Source organism: Danio rerio, chromosome 2 (genome assembly GCF_052040795.2).
Source record: "Danio rerio strain M-AB ecotype USA chromosome 2, GRCz13ab, whole genome shotgun sequence".
Taxonomy (NCBI): Eukaryota; Metazoa; Chordata; class Actinopteri; order Cypriniformes; family Danionidae; genus Danio; species Danio rerio.
In genome coordinates, this window is record NC_141022.1 from 2,132,212 (window position 1) to 2,148,528 (window position 16,317).

General features: G+C 38.0%; 1 protein-coding gene across 45 annotated transcripts in view; it reads right to left on the reverse strand.

Annotated features, from left to right (window-relative positions):
- Nucleotides 1-16,317, reverse strand: part of dab1b (DAB adaptor protein 1b) — a 73,445-nt gene that overhangs the window by 48,521 nt on the left and 8,607 nt on the right. For 16 of the 45 annotated variants that reach the window (XR_015477933.1, XR_015477931.1, XR_015477925.1 and 13 more), the window contains exon 1: nucleotides 2,434-2,629. The gene's annotated coding sequence lies outside the window, so the exon portion shown is untranslated. Of the gene's footprint in view, nucleotides 1-2,433; nucleotides 3,072-3,219; nucleotides 3,550-4,244; nucleotides 4,402-16,317 lie in introns of those variants that run through there. The other 29 variants (NM_001135042.3, NM_001442232.1, NM_001442230.1 and 26 more) reach the window with 12 other exon arrangements.

Sequence of the window (16,317 nt, forward strand, 5' to 3'; positions counted from 1 at the left end):
ATGCACACTTTAGAGGAAATTTCAGGTGCCACTTAGAGGTTTTTGCATCTAAACTCTTCATATTTCAGGAGTGAACCACAAGCTAGACAGTTTGAACAGCAAATCTTCAATTTATCATTTTTACATGCAATGTGTTTATGCTTATTTATATAAAGATTTAGGTTTACAGATTTATAACTTGACTGTCTTGAATCTGAATTATTTATAATATTTAAATCAAAACTAGGGGCGGCACGATGGCTCAGTGGTTAGCACTGTGCCCTCACAGCATAAAGGTCGCTGATTCGAGTCCTGGCTGGGTCAGTTGGCGTTTCTGTGTGGAGTTTGCATGTTCTCCCTGTGTTGCGTGGGTTTCCTCTGGGTGCTCCGGATTCCCCCACAGTCTAAACACATGCGCTGTAGGGGAATTGATGAACTAAACTGTTCGTAGTGTATGTGTGTGTTTGAATGTGTGTTTCCAAGTACTTGGTTGCAGCTGTAAGGGCATCCGCTGTGTAAAACATATGCTGGATAAAACCCCTGATGAATAAAGGGACTAAGCCGAAGGATAAACGAATGAAGAACCTATATGTCTTTTTTACATGCTAATTTTTAGGTTTTGTTGGGAGGCTGATCATACTGATTTCTGTGCTTATTTATTTATAATGTGACTGTCTTGAATCTGAATGATATGACAATCAGAACTAATATCACAGCATCAAAGTTTCCAGATCAAACCATATTCATGGATATAAATGCATTCAAACTTTTTTTTTTTTTTAAATGAGGGATATTTCAAGCCAAACTTGGGTAAAATGTGGACAAACCCAAAAGGTTGGGTTAAATTTGGTCTATGAATTTAATAAAAACAAATAACCAAAAGATTTCCCAGTACTGGATTGTGGCTTAAAGGGCATCCGCTGTGTAAAACATGTGCTGGAATAGTTGTTGGTTCATTCTGCTGTGGCGATCCCAGATAAATAAGGGACTAAGCCAAAGGAAAATGAATGAATGAATGACCAAAATAAATCAAAAAGTTGGATTCATCCATATTTTACCCCAAATTTGAGTTGAAATAACCCAGCATTTTTACTTTGAATGTAGACACTCGGCAAACACATTCCCATTCTGCTATTTTTGCATAACTAATTCATACATTATAAACAATATTGGGTTATTTTACCCCAAAATATGGACACAAACAACCTACATTGCAAAAATGTTCCTACTTAAACGTTTTAGTCTTGTTTCTAGTTGAAATATCTAAAAAAAATCTTAAACAAAGAAGCATTTTCTAGACAAGTACAAGATATTGTTTAAATTTTGATGCATTATTTCTAAAAACAAGACAATATTTTTTTTCTTGTCTAGAAGTTTTAGATATTTAGACTAGAATCAAGACAAAAACACATAATTCTAATTCAAATTTAATTGAATAAATAAATAACAACATCAACAGCTTTTGGTTTGACCCATTGTTGGGTAAAAAATAAGCAGCATTTTAAAAGACTGTAAGATTAACAAATTCTGAAAACTCCATGCGCTAAATTATGCTAAAAGTGTTTTTATGTCCGGGTTTAGTTTTAATAGCCGAAAAATAAGGATAGCTGAAATCACAACAATACCAAAAGCGTATTTTACAAACAGACAGACTCTGGGATTTGGTGCTGGGGGTTTGGATCATGCGATGTGAAATCATATCAGATATGCAAACTGATGAGTAAATCTAAACATCCCTGAAAAGTGCATTTGTTCGACTGACGCTTACATAATAGAAGACTCAATAGACAAAAACAAATGAATATAAACCAATGTTGTTGGAAAAATTATATGAAAATCCTATGAGAAATGTGACCCTGAACTACAAAACTAACACAAAATCTATAATTGTATGCCAAAAATGACTGAAATTGAAGTGAAGATCATGTTCTGTTAAGATATTTTGTAAATGTACTACTGTAAATATATCAAAACTTAATTTTTAATTATTATTATGCATTCTTGTTTAGTAAAACATGAACAAAACCAACCGCTGGGTTAATTATTTATTACATTTACAAGACCAAAAATTGGGTTTGTCCATAGTTTGGGTTGAAATAACCCAGCTTCTAACCATACACAATCTAACACATTTTTAAGTACAGTGATTCACTTCCCACGTTACAATTCAATCAATTACAGATCAATTAAAAAACAATCAGCTAATTAGCAACCGATACGCTACATCATTTATTATATTTTGCTGTCATCATGCTTTCATAAAAATGCATTTTAATTTAACCATATTATTCTTTTCACATCTATATATTTGCAGAACTCATAAAAAAACACCAAAATAAAGAGTTCGGAAATAAAATATCACGTCTATAATATCTTATAATGTCTTATAATATCTTATAAATATCTATAGTGTCTTATAAACACACTGCGCACCTGTAACGCATTGCTACTCACCTCGTCGCGGTCACTTCCGATATACATCCATTTATTTCCAACCATTATCAATGTCCAGCAGCTCCAGTGCTCGGATTATGAGTTAAATCCATTCCTGCATGTACATATAGGCTACATGCGAAAGTCAAATATCAAGAGGCAGCATGTGAAGTTGCTCAGTTTCCGCTTCTCGACGCTGGAGAGAAATGAAAACAGCAGAATAATCGGCGGAGGGGAGAGAAATGAGGCGATGGGGAGGGGGAGAAAAAAAAGCAGAAAGACCCCCGTGACAAAATCATTCAAATGCACGGAGGATAATGCGGAGATGAGTTGAAGGGGGATGGGAGAGGATTAAGTGGAAAATGGGGGAATCAGAAGCCCACCCGTTACATATATATAAACTAACAGATGCCCAAATCTGTAGTGCTTTTGACGGTCTATGTTCAAAACACTCAGGTGATGTACAGGGCAAAAAACGTACGAATAATGTTTTAGATTGGTGTTTAAAAATTGGCTGGAGTCCAACATTAATAAAAATATCTGTAGTTGATGCTGTAGTGTTATTTTTTATTTTGCTTGAATGTGTTGCTATGGAAACGCGATACATATCGAAATACAAACAAAATCACCGGTTGACGGTTGTTGCTAGAACGGATACAGCTGCGGTCAGAAGTTAACGCATTTCCAATATTCAGTAAATCAACCATTACTTGTGTTTTTATTAACGACTACCCCCAGACATAATCCCCACAGAAATATAAAAACAGTAATCATACCGAGTATGATTCATGTTATTCAGTAAATTACCCATTAAACTGCATTTTATAAACTGAGGTAAAGTCTAGCAGGAATACAGCTGGAGTCGGAGGTTAGCTGGAATTATTTCTGTTATTAAATTAGCCATTAATTGTGTTTTATTATCGACTACCCTGACCTCAACCTTAACAGTAATGTTAAAACAGTCATTCACTGAGTGTTATTAATATTATTAATTAAATTACCCATTATCGCATTTTGTTAACGTCGACTCCAGCTGAGGTAAACGTCTAGAAGGGATACATCTGCGGTCGGAAGTTAAAGATTAATTTAATTAACGGTGTTTTATTAACGACCACTCTTAAATCTTACCTTTACAGTAATGTAAAAATAGTAATTATACCGAGTTTTATTCATAGTAATAATTAAATTGCTATTAAATTGCATTTTATTAACTTCTACACCCATGAGGTAACTCTAGAAGGGATGCACCTGCGGTCGGAAGTCGAGGATTATTTATTAATTAAATTAATTACTTGTGTTTTATTAACGACTACTTCAAAGCCATTGACCCATTACCCATTAAATTTCATTTTATTAATGTCAACTCCACTGAGGTAGTCTAGAAGGGATACAATTTAATGGGCAATTTACTAAATAATATGAATAATATAATAAAATACTAGGAGGGCTGAGTTTACGGGTACACATTAATAAAATTAATATGTAGGCCTAATTCAATAAATAAACTTTTGGCTGCAGCTGTATCCCTTCTAGCAACCGCTAATAGTTTCTGCAACTATACACCACAGTTTACTGCAGCATAAAAGTAAAGTATTCTACAGTATTTATTAGTTTACCAGTTCAATAATTCTACGGTTGCTGTATTTTTACGATGAATCCAAAACAATTTATTAAAACAAATTTATTTACTGTAAATTACAGTAGTATTTTTTCAGGTTAGAGAGGCATCCTTTATTCTGACTGACTGTTGTTGGCAGTTCACAACTGTCATCTACGATCATGTCCATGTATTTAGTTTGTCAATTTACAAACATTGCTGTAAAAATTTGTACCGTAATCTTTGAGCGCTATTTTGTTTTTAAAATCGAAGCAGCCTCAGTGTGCAGTGGCATGACTGCTGATATAAACACTAATCCTGATATTTAACAGATGCTTTCGTTCCCAGTTGTTTCTGTTGTGTCTGCAGTGATGTCAGCGCCGTCTGTGTTTGTTTTTGTCCTACATTTTAATCCTGCTGGACGTCATTTGAACGTGTCATTTACAGTGGAAGAGCCTAATCTAAGATTTGTCTGATTTGTAATACTGTCATATAGTGACATTTTGAAACATAAATATCTAAAAAAAATGACTTAATTTAAAAATTAATTAATTACTTATAATGTGGGCGGCACAGTGGCTCAGTGGTTAGCACAGTGTGGCCTCACAGCAAGAAGGTCACTTGTTTGAGCCTGAATCAGTTGCCATTTTTGTGTGGAGTTTGCATGTTCTCCCTGTGTTTGTGTGGGTTTCTTCTGGTTGCTCCGGTTTCCCTCAAAGTCTAAACACATGCGCTTTAGGGGAATTGATTAAATAAATTGGCCAGTGTACGAGCGTGTGTGTGAATGTGAGAGTGTTTCCCAGTTCTAGGTTGCAGCAGGAAGGGTATCCGCTGTGTAAAACATTTGCTGGATAAGTTGGTGGTTCATTCTGCTGTGGCAACCCCTGATGAATAAAGGGACTAATCCGAAGGAAAAAGAATGAATGAGTTTTAATTATTAAGGTATTATTATGGGGATGGCTGGGTATTGAACATTAGTTCATTTTCATATTTTTCATATGACACATGTACAAGTTATAGCTCAAATGAAAGCTCTTGCCGGTGCTCATACGGTTCTAGCATTCTTTTGACTGAATTATATTCACATATCAAACTGTTGTCGAATGAATCTCGGTGTTTCCATGGCGCAGAAGTGAAAACAATACATTTATGATCAATAAGCAGCCCCAGATAGCACAGACAGCTGTCATCTCTCACCTTATGCTGTGCGCTTCAGGGCCATTCTCCTCTGTTTTTGAGGTGATGTGCATAAGTAATCCTTTTATATGTCTGACGTGCTCCAAACACAGTGAATTATGTTTGATCAAACAAAAGAATCGTGAAATATGAAAACAATGATGATCCCTGTGGCTTGTACAGCACCTCTCATCAGTTGGAATACAATAACTTCTGCATAGATTATGGTGGAGACATTTTTCTTGTTTCCTTTGATTACAGACATGTGCAGGAACCACCAACATTAATTACAGCACGCTAGACCACACACAATCTAAAATATACACTTTCACATTTGAGTTTATAAAAAAAAAATACAAAAAGCGCCTCTTTTATTAGGTGTTTATTATAACACAGACAACATATACAGATATTTTACACACTTTCAATAGTGTTTTCTTTAAAGGGTTTTCTTTAAAATGATACCACATTTTTTGCATTTACACCTCTGCATGTAGATTTGGGAAGCTTTTAAATTTGGTCAGGCAAAATCCAGGCGGATCATCCCAAAATAACAGCAGAGTTTAACTGGTTAATACATGTTTTTATTTAAAAGCTTCCACATTTGTGTGGCTAAAAGTTCATTGTGACGGTTTCAGGCAACTTGCCTAATAATTGCATCTTATGACAAATAAATGAGCAATTTCCTCTCTTTGGCTGTTGAGTCGCTCATGTGGATAATCAGAGTCTATTCATATTCATCTGCAGTGTGAAATTTCCATTGGTAAAAGGAACTGACCCTTGATTTTGCCTTGCTGTGATTGCCGCTGCTCTATTGTGTCAATTCATAGAGTAGGGTTTTACAAAAACCCAAATTATTAATATTATCATCATTATTAGTAATGTCATTGTCATTATTATTATTAGCATCATTATCATTAATATCATCATTATTATTAGTATTATTATTATCACCATCATCATTATTGTTATTGTTTATTATCGTTATTAGTATTGTCATTGTCTTATTATTATTGTTATCATCATTATTATTATTATTATTGTATGCCATTATTTATTCATTCATTCGTTTTCTTTTCGGCTTAGTCCATTGTTAATCAGGGGTCCCCACAATGGAATGAACCGCCAACTAATCCACCATACGTTTTACGCAACGCCTTACAGCCACAACCTAACACTGGGAAACACCCATACATTCTCATAAACTACAGCCAATTTAGTTTATCGAATTCACCTACAGCGCATGTGTTTGGACCTCCTTGCTGTAAGGCGATCGTGCTACCCCCTGCGCCATTAAAGAAATCTTGATGGTAGCATTTTTACGGTTTGTTTACAGTTGAGGTCATTCTTTATGGGTGAAACACAAGCCTTTCCCTGCGGCGGTCGCCTCTGTGGACAGGTTATTTTTAGACCCACGACCTTATAGGTTATAGTGAATTAGTGCTGCTGGCTGAAGAGGAGTGTGTGTTGTTCGTCTGGTTCATAAGAGCACCCTCTTTTCCCCAAATACATCCATAAATAAAAAACGGCTTGGTGGGATTTGGGTGCTTTGGGATCAGATCAGTGGAGCAGCTCCGCACATCGCACAACATTAGCAGCAACATTAACAAGAGAGCAAGACAATAGTCTAATTATTCGGCCTAGTTCAGCTCAGTGTTAATTCAATTCAGTGTTAATAATTAATGCAGCAACTCCGAACGCAGCCACAGAAGACAATTGTGTCATTATACTATTATCTGTTCAGCTCAGATTCTTGTTTCCATCTAGTATAGTGTCTGTAAGGTAAGATTAATAATATTTTAGGACTACTAGGGTCAGTGGTTAGAACTGTCGCCTCACAGCAAGTAGGTCGCTGCTTCGAGTCCTGGCTAGGCCAGTTGGCATTTGAATGTATGTAGAGTGTGTATGGGTGTTTCCCAGTACTGGGTTGCAGCTGGAAGGGCGTCTGCTTTCTAAAACATATGCAACAGACATGGTGCTAATTATACACTTACCGGCCACTTTATTAGGTACACCTGTCCAACTGCTTGTTAATGCAAACTTCTAATCAACCAATCACATGGCAGCAGCTCAATGCATTTAGGCATGTAGACATGATCAAGACGATCTGCTGCAGTTCAACCTGAGCATTAGAATGGGAAAGAAAGGGGATTTAAGTGACTTTGAATGTGGCATGGTTGTTGCTGCCAGACGGGCTGCTCTGAGTATTTCAGAAACTGCTGATCTACTGGGATTTTCACGCACAACCATCTCTAAGGTTTACAGAGAATGCTCCGACAAAGAGGAAATATCCAGTGAGCGGCAGTTCTGTGGGCGCAAATGCCTTGTTGATCCCAGAGGTCAGAGGAGAATGGCCAGACTGGTTCCAGCTGATAGAAAGGCAACAGTAACTCAAATAAGCACTCGTTACAACCGAGCTCTGCAGAAGAGCATCTCTGAACACACAACACGTCCAACCTTGAGGCAGATGGGCTATGGTAGGTCTAGTTCATGTGATGGTAGAGGTGTAGTTCATGACAAAAATGATAAAAGCATGTGTTTTCTACAGGTGGTTTGTCAAGCCCACTCACCTGTGTGAGGCACACTCAGATTTTTATAATGCTTTGAGGCTGTCGGGGATTTTTTGAGGGAGATTTTTAGGAAACACAAACTCAGACTTAGGGGACTTTTTCATCTTTGGTTAAATAGAACCAGCACTGCTGATTTATAATTACGGAAAGTATCTTTGTATCAAGCATTTGATCAGAATAAATTAAAAACATCAGCGAGATCTCCCCTAACAGCTGATAATGTAATTCCAGACGTTTTCAACTAGCTATTTTTATTAACTTGTGGAAATGCTATTGATTTCCAAATAACCAGCCTGATCCCATGAGGAAACGTATTTTACGAAAACACTATTGGTTGGGTTTAGCAAAAAATTTAGCTCAATGTTTCGCCAGCTGATCTGTACGACAAGCTCCGTCTTCCTCTGGACGTCTACAAGAAGGACGTGTATCTGAAACATACAACAAAACACACCTGAAGTAACCTGTTTTGGATGTCCAAAAATGTAGACATCGCACTCTAGTGGATTTGTCATCTGAAAAGTGCAACTAAATGTACCCCGAGCAATGTATTTTTACGTTTGTCAATGGCATGTGTTTCTAACGAGCCTGGGTTGGTTTTAAAGAAGACAATTGAATAGGGGATTTTAATTCTGATAGAATTAATTTTACAAAACATAATTACAACAACTGTGCTTATGCTTTTATAAATAAATACTTGTGTTTTTATGGCTTTCCCACTGATAGTGAAACATGGGCTCTGACTTTTATTTCAGCATCTATGGAAATAAGGGTCTCTGGATCCACTCAAGCATGTTGCAGCCCGAAACCGGTCACTCACTGAAGCTAAGCAGGGCCGAGCCTGGTCAGTACCTGGATGGGAGACCACATGGGAAAGCTAGGCTGCTGTTGGAAGTGGTGTTAGTGAGGCCAGCAGGGGGCGCTCAACCTGTGGTCTATGTGAGTCGTAATGCCCCAGTATAGTGACGGGGACACTACACTGTCAGTGGGGTGCCGTCTTTAAACCGAGATCCTGACTTTCTGTGGTCATTAAAAATCCCCATGGCACTTTTGGTAAAGAGGTGGGGGTATAACCCCAGGGTCCTGGACAAATTCCATCCATCAACCCTTACGATCATGGCCTCCCAATCATCCCCATCAGCCGAATTGGCTGTATCACTGTCTCTCCACTCAACCAATAGCTGGTGTGTGGTAAGCACACTGGCGCCGTTGTCCTGTGGCTGCCGTCGAGTCATCCATGTGGAGCTGCACACTGGTGATGATGTGGAGAGACCTAAATGCGCTATATAAATACATATTACATTACATATACATGATGCAATTACATCAAGCGGAGATGTGTGTCATGTCATAAAGCCAAGCTGTTCTTGTCATGAAGCCTTGTTGTAGCTTTGTTGGATGGGGGGGGACAATTCATCCATTTTTCTACACCGTAAGCAATGAGCCGTGCGACAAATATGAACATTATTAGTTATGGCCTTGTTCATTTTGTCAGCATTATCAGTCATGAAATAGCTCACAGAACAGCTTCTTCAGCCAAGTGTGTATTTTTTAGTGGCATGCAGCAGCATTTTCCACAGTGAGCAATGGCAACACATCACTATAAATAACATTTGACATTTAAGAACAAGCAGACTGATTGGTTTGATAATTATCTCCTTTTCTTTTAACTGTAACCACTTGACGATTTGGAATCACATACAGACAAATTGATTATTTCCAGAGACTGGAGATGCACATAGTCTTCTGGATAACTTTGGTGCATTGTACAGTTGAAGACAAATTTATTAGACCTACTGAAAAATTTGTATTGAGTCACATTTAAAGGCTTAACTAGGTAAATTAGGGTAAAGTTAGGGTAATAAGGCAAGTCATTGTAATGTGAAGTGTGAAGCGGGCTGACAACAGAAGTGCAGATCCAAACGTAGGTTTATTATGCAGAGAGGGCGGTCAACACGGGCAAACAGATGTGCACAGGGAATGCAGAGTTGGGTCGAATAACAGGTGATAGGTCAATACAGGTAGGCAGCAGGCAACATAAACAAAACAAAGCAAAGATCAGTACACGGCAGGAGAAGGCAAGGAAACCCCGTCGTAAAGTTCACTAGACAGATCAACAAGACTCAGCAATGAATTGTGCATGTGTGTTGTGTATATAGTCCTAGTAATCAGTCTTTGACAATCCTCCGGCTGTGTCTGTCTGCAATCATTGGGATCTAAGTAGGACTTTGTGTTGGAACATGTCGAATCCGACACCTCTAAAATCTGACCTCATTTTACCGATCCCCCTCCTCCCCTCTACGTTTTTTCCAGGACACCCCTCCGCCATCCACTACTTTTTTTGCGTGATACCTATCCTCGGGTAATATGCTGGATCCGTTATCCCGATCTGTTCCGGGACCTCGCAATTCGCAAATTAAGAACTGGATCTTGGCCAGGTGTGTGAGTGGTGCATGACTGGATCTTGTAGTTCATTTAATGGTGGATTTGTAGTTCTATGCAATACTGTGTGTTTAGCAGTGATCTACACAGGCTGGTTTGCTGATGACCGTGACAGCCGAAACAGTATTTTGTTCTGGAGACAATCCAAAACTAATATTGCTTAAAGGGGCTAATAATATTGACCTTAAAATGGGTTTTAAAAAATTAAGAACTGCTTTTATTCTAGCCGAAATTAAACAAATAAGACTTTCTCCAGAAGGACAAATATTATAGGGAATACTGTGAAAAATTTCCTGAATCTGTTCCTCATCGCCTGGGAAATATTTGACAAAGGAATTTACAGGAGGGCGAATAATTTTGACTTCAGTTGTATGGAGCTTTACAGTTGTCGGGCTTTACATTATTCTTTATGTTAAATGCTATCTCCTGGCTCAGGAATAAACAGACTGTCATTCCTATTATTTTGCAGGATTCGTAACTCACTCTGAACCCTGTTTGGAGTCAGGAATAGTGTTTTACCTCAGTGTCACCTTGCTGCAGGGGCTCTGAAACACTGAGCATGTAGCTGGTATTTGAAGTGACAATAACAAGAGAAGATGCCAAAACTCACCTCGTTTGATCAGGGATTCTGTGGTTGTTCAGTGGTCTTGTACGCGGAACAAAATAGTAAACACAATTCATGACAAGACAACATGCTAACATAATGCTAATGTGCTGGTTAGACTTAAAGGCTAGTGATGTCAGATTATAATGCTGTTATCATACAGCTGAAGACAAAACTATTCTGTGAAATGTTTAACAGAGCACGGAAATTTTTCCACAGTATTTCCTATTATTTTATTTTATTCTTTAAGAATCTGTTATTCATCTTATTAGTCTTATTTATCTTAGTTTGGCAGGAATAAAAAGGTCAAAAAAGAATGTTTGTCTTTGGAATATCTAAAATAAATTGATGTTTAGCCCATTGCAGAGTTTTGTGTTTAAAATACATCTAATAGACATCCAAACATAGACTAAAAGCAAGACTAAATTTGGGCTGTCAGTGAACATCTAATAGATGTCTAAAAATAGTTAAAATAAGATGTTTGTTTTTGCAATGTGTAATAACAATTGATGGCTTGCCCACCAAGCATTTTTGTGTTGAAAAGATATCTAATAGATGTCCAAACATAGACTAAAAACAAAGTCAAATTTGGTCTGTCAGTGAACATCTAATAGACGTCTGACAATAGTCATAAAAGATGTTTGTCTTTTGCAATATCTAAAATAAATTATTGGTTAGCCCATTGAGGAGTTTTGTGTTTAAAAGACATTTAATAGACGTCCAAACATGGACTAAAAACAAAGCTAAATTTGGTCTGTCAGTTAAGATCTAATAGACGTTTAACAATAGTCAAAAAAGATGCTTGTCTTTGCAATATCTAAAATAAAAAGATGGCTAACTCACCAAGCTGTTTTGTGTTTAGAAGACATCTTATAGACGAGCAAACATACTGAAAACAGAGGTAAATTTGGTTTGTCAGTAAACATCTAATAGATGTCTAACATCGGTAAAAAAAAATTGTTTGTCTTTTGCAGTATCTAAAATAAGTTAATGGCTAACCAACCAAGAAGTTTTGTGTTTAAAAGACATCTAATAGACATTCAAACTTAGACAAAAAACAAGGTTAAATTTGGTTTGTCAGTAAACATCTAACAGACGTCTAACATTGGTCAAAAAAAGATGTTTGTCTTTTGCATTATCTAACATAAGTTAATGGCTAACCCACCAAGCAGTTTGTGTTTAAATTACATCTAATAGACGTCCAAACATGGACTAAAAACAAGGCTAAATTTGATCTGTCAGTGAACATCTAATAGACGTCTAACAATAGTCAAAAAAAGATGCTTGTCTTTGTAATATCTAAAATAAAATGATGGCTAACTCACCATGCAGTTTTGTGTTTAAAAGACATCCAATAGACGAGCAAACATAATGAAAACAAGGCAAAATTTGGTCTGTCAGAGAACATCTAATGGACATCTAACATTGGTCAAAAAAAGATGTTTGTCTTTTGCAATATCTGAAATAAGTTAATGGCTAACCAACCAAAAAGTTTTGTGTTTAAAAGACATCTAATAGACGTCCAAACATAGACTAAAACATGATTAAATTTGGTCTGTCAGTGAACATCTAATAGACGTCTAACAATAGTCAAAAAAAGATGCTTGTCTTTGCAATATCTAAAATAAAATAATGGCTAACTCATCAAGCAGTTTTGTGTTTAAAAGACATATAATAGACGAGCAAACATACTGAAAACAGAGCTAAATTTGGTCTGTCAGTGAACATCTAAAAGACATCTAACATTGGTAAAAAAATAAAAAAAAAATAAATAAAAAGATGTTTGTCTTTTGCAGTATCTAAAATAAGTTAATGGCTAACTAACCAAGACGTTTTGTGTTTAAAAGACATCTAATAGACGTCCAAACATAGACTAAAACATGATTAAATTTGGTCTGTCAGTGAACATCTAATAGACGTCTAACAATAGTCAAAAAAAGATGCTTGTCTTTGCAATATCTAAAATAAAATAATGGCTAACTCATCAAGCAGTTTTGTGTTTAAAAGACATATAATAGACGAGCAAACATACTGAAAACAGAGCTAAATTTGGTCTGTCAGTGAACATCTAAAAGACATCTAACATTGGTAAAAAAATAAAAAAAAATAAATAAAAAGATGTTTGTCTTTTGCAGTATCTAAAATAAGTTAATGGCTAACTAACCAAGACGTTTTGTGTTTAAAAGACATCTAATAGATGTCCAAGCATAGACTAAAAACAAAGCTAAATTTAGTCTGTCAGTGAACATCTAATAGACGTCTAACATTAGTCAAAAAAAGGATGCTTATCTTTGCAATATCTAAAATAAAATGATGGCTAAATCACCAAGTAGTTATGTGTTAAAAAAAACTCTATTAGACGAGCAAACAGACTGAAAACAAGGCTAAGTTTGGTCTGTAAGTGAACATCTAAAAGACGTCAAACATTAGTAAAAAAAAAAAAAAAAGACGTTTGTCTCTGCAATATTCGAATAATTTAATGGCTAACCCACCAAGCAGTTTTGTGCTTCAAAGACATCTAATAGACGTCCAAACATTTGGTCTGTCAGTTGTTTGATTGTTTAAAAAAATCAACATATTAAAAGCACATTGATGCTACGACAATGCACTAAATACTTATAAGTAACTTACATGTTTTAAGCACAAACAAAACATTTCAAATGTGAATTGCATGAACAATAAATTCTGTCTTATTCTTCACACCTTTCCATAAGTCTCAGTTCTCTCCCTCCTGCTGGCTGTGAATGGCAGGAGTGTTAATCCTGTGAGAGGTCAGATAAGAGCAATGCCGAGGCTTTCAGGAGCGGATTTGTCACAGAAACACTAGTAAGCTTCTTTCCTGCCAGTTTTAATGGCAGATTAAAGCGCCAGTTAATGCTGAAATGCTCTTTAACTCATCTGACACTATACGAACACTGCTGTGCCCCTGCTGTTTGACTCGTGCGGTTTCTTCCAGCACAAGTTACACAGACTGAAGCTGATTTAGTGTTGCACCACATTAATATACTCTAACATGCAGGTCTGGGGGTTTAGACAGATGTTTGACATTTGCAGTTTCTAAAATAAGTTGACGGCTAACCCACCAATTGTCACGACACACTGAGGACTGGACACAGGAGGGATATATATAAACAGGTGTTTATTCCCAAAGTCAATAAAGGAAGTTTGGATTTAGTTCAGAGAGAGTTCGTTGTAAACCAAGTGTGCCGCAAGCCTGCGTTTGAGTGAAGGTCTCGGCCGTTAGATCGCCCCCTGGGGGCTGGCTGCAGTACAAGTCATAAAGCCCGCCTCCTCCGTGTTAATGAAGGAGACTTGAGCCCAAATAAAAAAATTAATTACACTTGCAATAAACTGTCCCGAAAGAAGGTTCTGGTGGATTAAGGCACTGGTTATTGTGCTGAAATAGGTGCAGATCTTCATTTTTGTAAACAGTTTGTTTTTAGTAGTAATTTAATGCTGGGCGTGTCATCGTGATTGACAGCTGTGATTGACAGTTTCTCAAAGCAGCGCGTCTGAGCTTCGGCAGGAGACTGAAGTGTTATTATTGGATTTCTGTGTTATTTTACCATGACAAAATGAGTTCAGCAGTAAACTACAGTTTCTGACATACATGATCCTGGTGGAACACTGTTTATTCGCTAAGGTCAGGGCTTTTTTCGGGCTTTATTAGTTTGCTGATTCACGTACGCCTAGCCACCCAGATAGCAAAATACACTCGAGCCAGTTCCAGCTAGATTCTCGCCTGCCGGCGACTTACCCCTCAGAGCTCAGACTGACTACCTCTGCTGGACCTACTCCGGATGCCTGGACTCACTACCCAATTCCAGCCCGAGTCAATCGAGCCAGATGCGGCGGCCAAGTGAGCCGGCGCTGCCGCATGCGAGCCGGAATCAGCCCGCAATGCCGCGAGTAGGTTATGCGCCCGGAGCTGGCGCGATTGAATATATAAAACCCTCATATTTGTTAACGTTATTACATCCATTTGTGTTGATATGACAGCAAACGCACGCTGAGCAGTTCGGGGGGCATGGTTGATTTTACATAAAGCATTTGGTTGGAAGCTCGACTCCGCTCATTTTCGCGGCTCCTCCTCTGGCTCCATCAGACAGTCCTTCTGCGCATGTCAAGGCTCCAATTTCAGCAGTCTTTTGCGACAGTTTGTGCCCGTCAAGCAGGCGTTTTGCCCTCAAAGCGTTCAATGGGAAAAGGGGCTGTCGCGTCGTCCATATTTTTTACAGTCATTGTTGTAAACAAGGAAGTTCGTTGGTAGCATGGAAGTTTGTTGCAGACACACGGCACACTTAGGGAATCAAGGAGATGCTGGAGTATACACTACGGACAATTTAGCCAACCCAATTCACCAGTACCGCATGTCTTTGGACTGTGGGGGAAACCGGAGCACCCGAAGGAAACCCGCGCGAAGCCAGGGAGAACATGCAAACTCCACACAGAAACGCTAACTGAGCCGAGGTTCGAACCAGCGACCTTCTTGCTGTGAGGCGACAGCACTACCTACTGTGCCACTGCCTCGCCCGGCAGAGATCATATAGCCCAAAAACTGTAAAGAGGTTTTCTGGAACTCACATTAATCAAGCTTTAGGAAAAGCTGGTGTTGTCTCCAGTGCTTCATTTGTGAATTGTGAGGTCCCGGAACAGATCGGGCTAACAGATCCGGCGTATTACCTGAGGATGTATAAATGTAAAAGTGAAGTGCGGGAGGGGTTTGGGGGGGGTGTTGGATGGCGCAGGGGAAAGTGTAGAGGGTTGGGGAGTCGTGGAATAAAGTGGAAGTGAACAGCGGACGTGGGAGATGAGTGGTTGAGGAGGGGGATTGCTAAAATGAGCTGCCAGATCAGGATCCGGAGTGTTCCAGCACTAATTAAGCCCTGGTTGTCTCAAAACTTGGAGTACCTTAGTGATGTGATGGCGATGGCGAAGTTTCGGGAGTAAATTAAGAGGTCAGTATCCTCTTAATATCTAAAATAAATGAATGACTAACCCACCAAACAGATAAAAAATAAGGTTTTCCTATAAAATTTTCATCAGGGAAATCTGAGCCATGCCACAGTTGACTTCTTTCTCCATCAGATCATGATGAATGTGTCTGAATCTTGGGTTTTTAACAGCAGGGAACAGGCATGTGCGTCTGTGAATTGCATGTTGTGTTTTAATAATTAGGCAGGCTTGCAGTCAGAGATGTTTGATTGTAGATGTCGGCTTACAGATGTTGATTGCATGCAGTACGTGGGTGCAGAGTTACATTTGTTTTAGTTGATTGTTTACTTGACATTGCAGAAAATCAAAGCCGTCATATAATCAAAGCTGCTCTTGAGGCTGTATTTGAATGCGTCTAGCATTTGAGTGGATTTGCATCTACTTCAATGGCCTCCGCTCTCAGAAAATCAGGTGATTTGAGATCAATCATCATAAAAGCCGTTTTATTTCTGATTTTATGTAGGTTCAGATGTGAAATTGAAAAGCGAGAACTAAATGCACGCCTTTCTGCTAATACTATACAA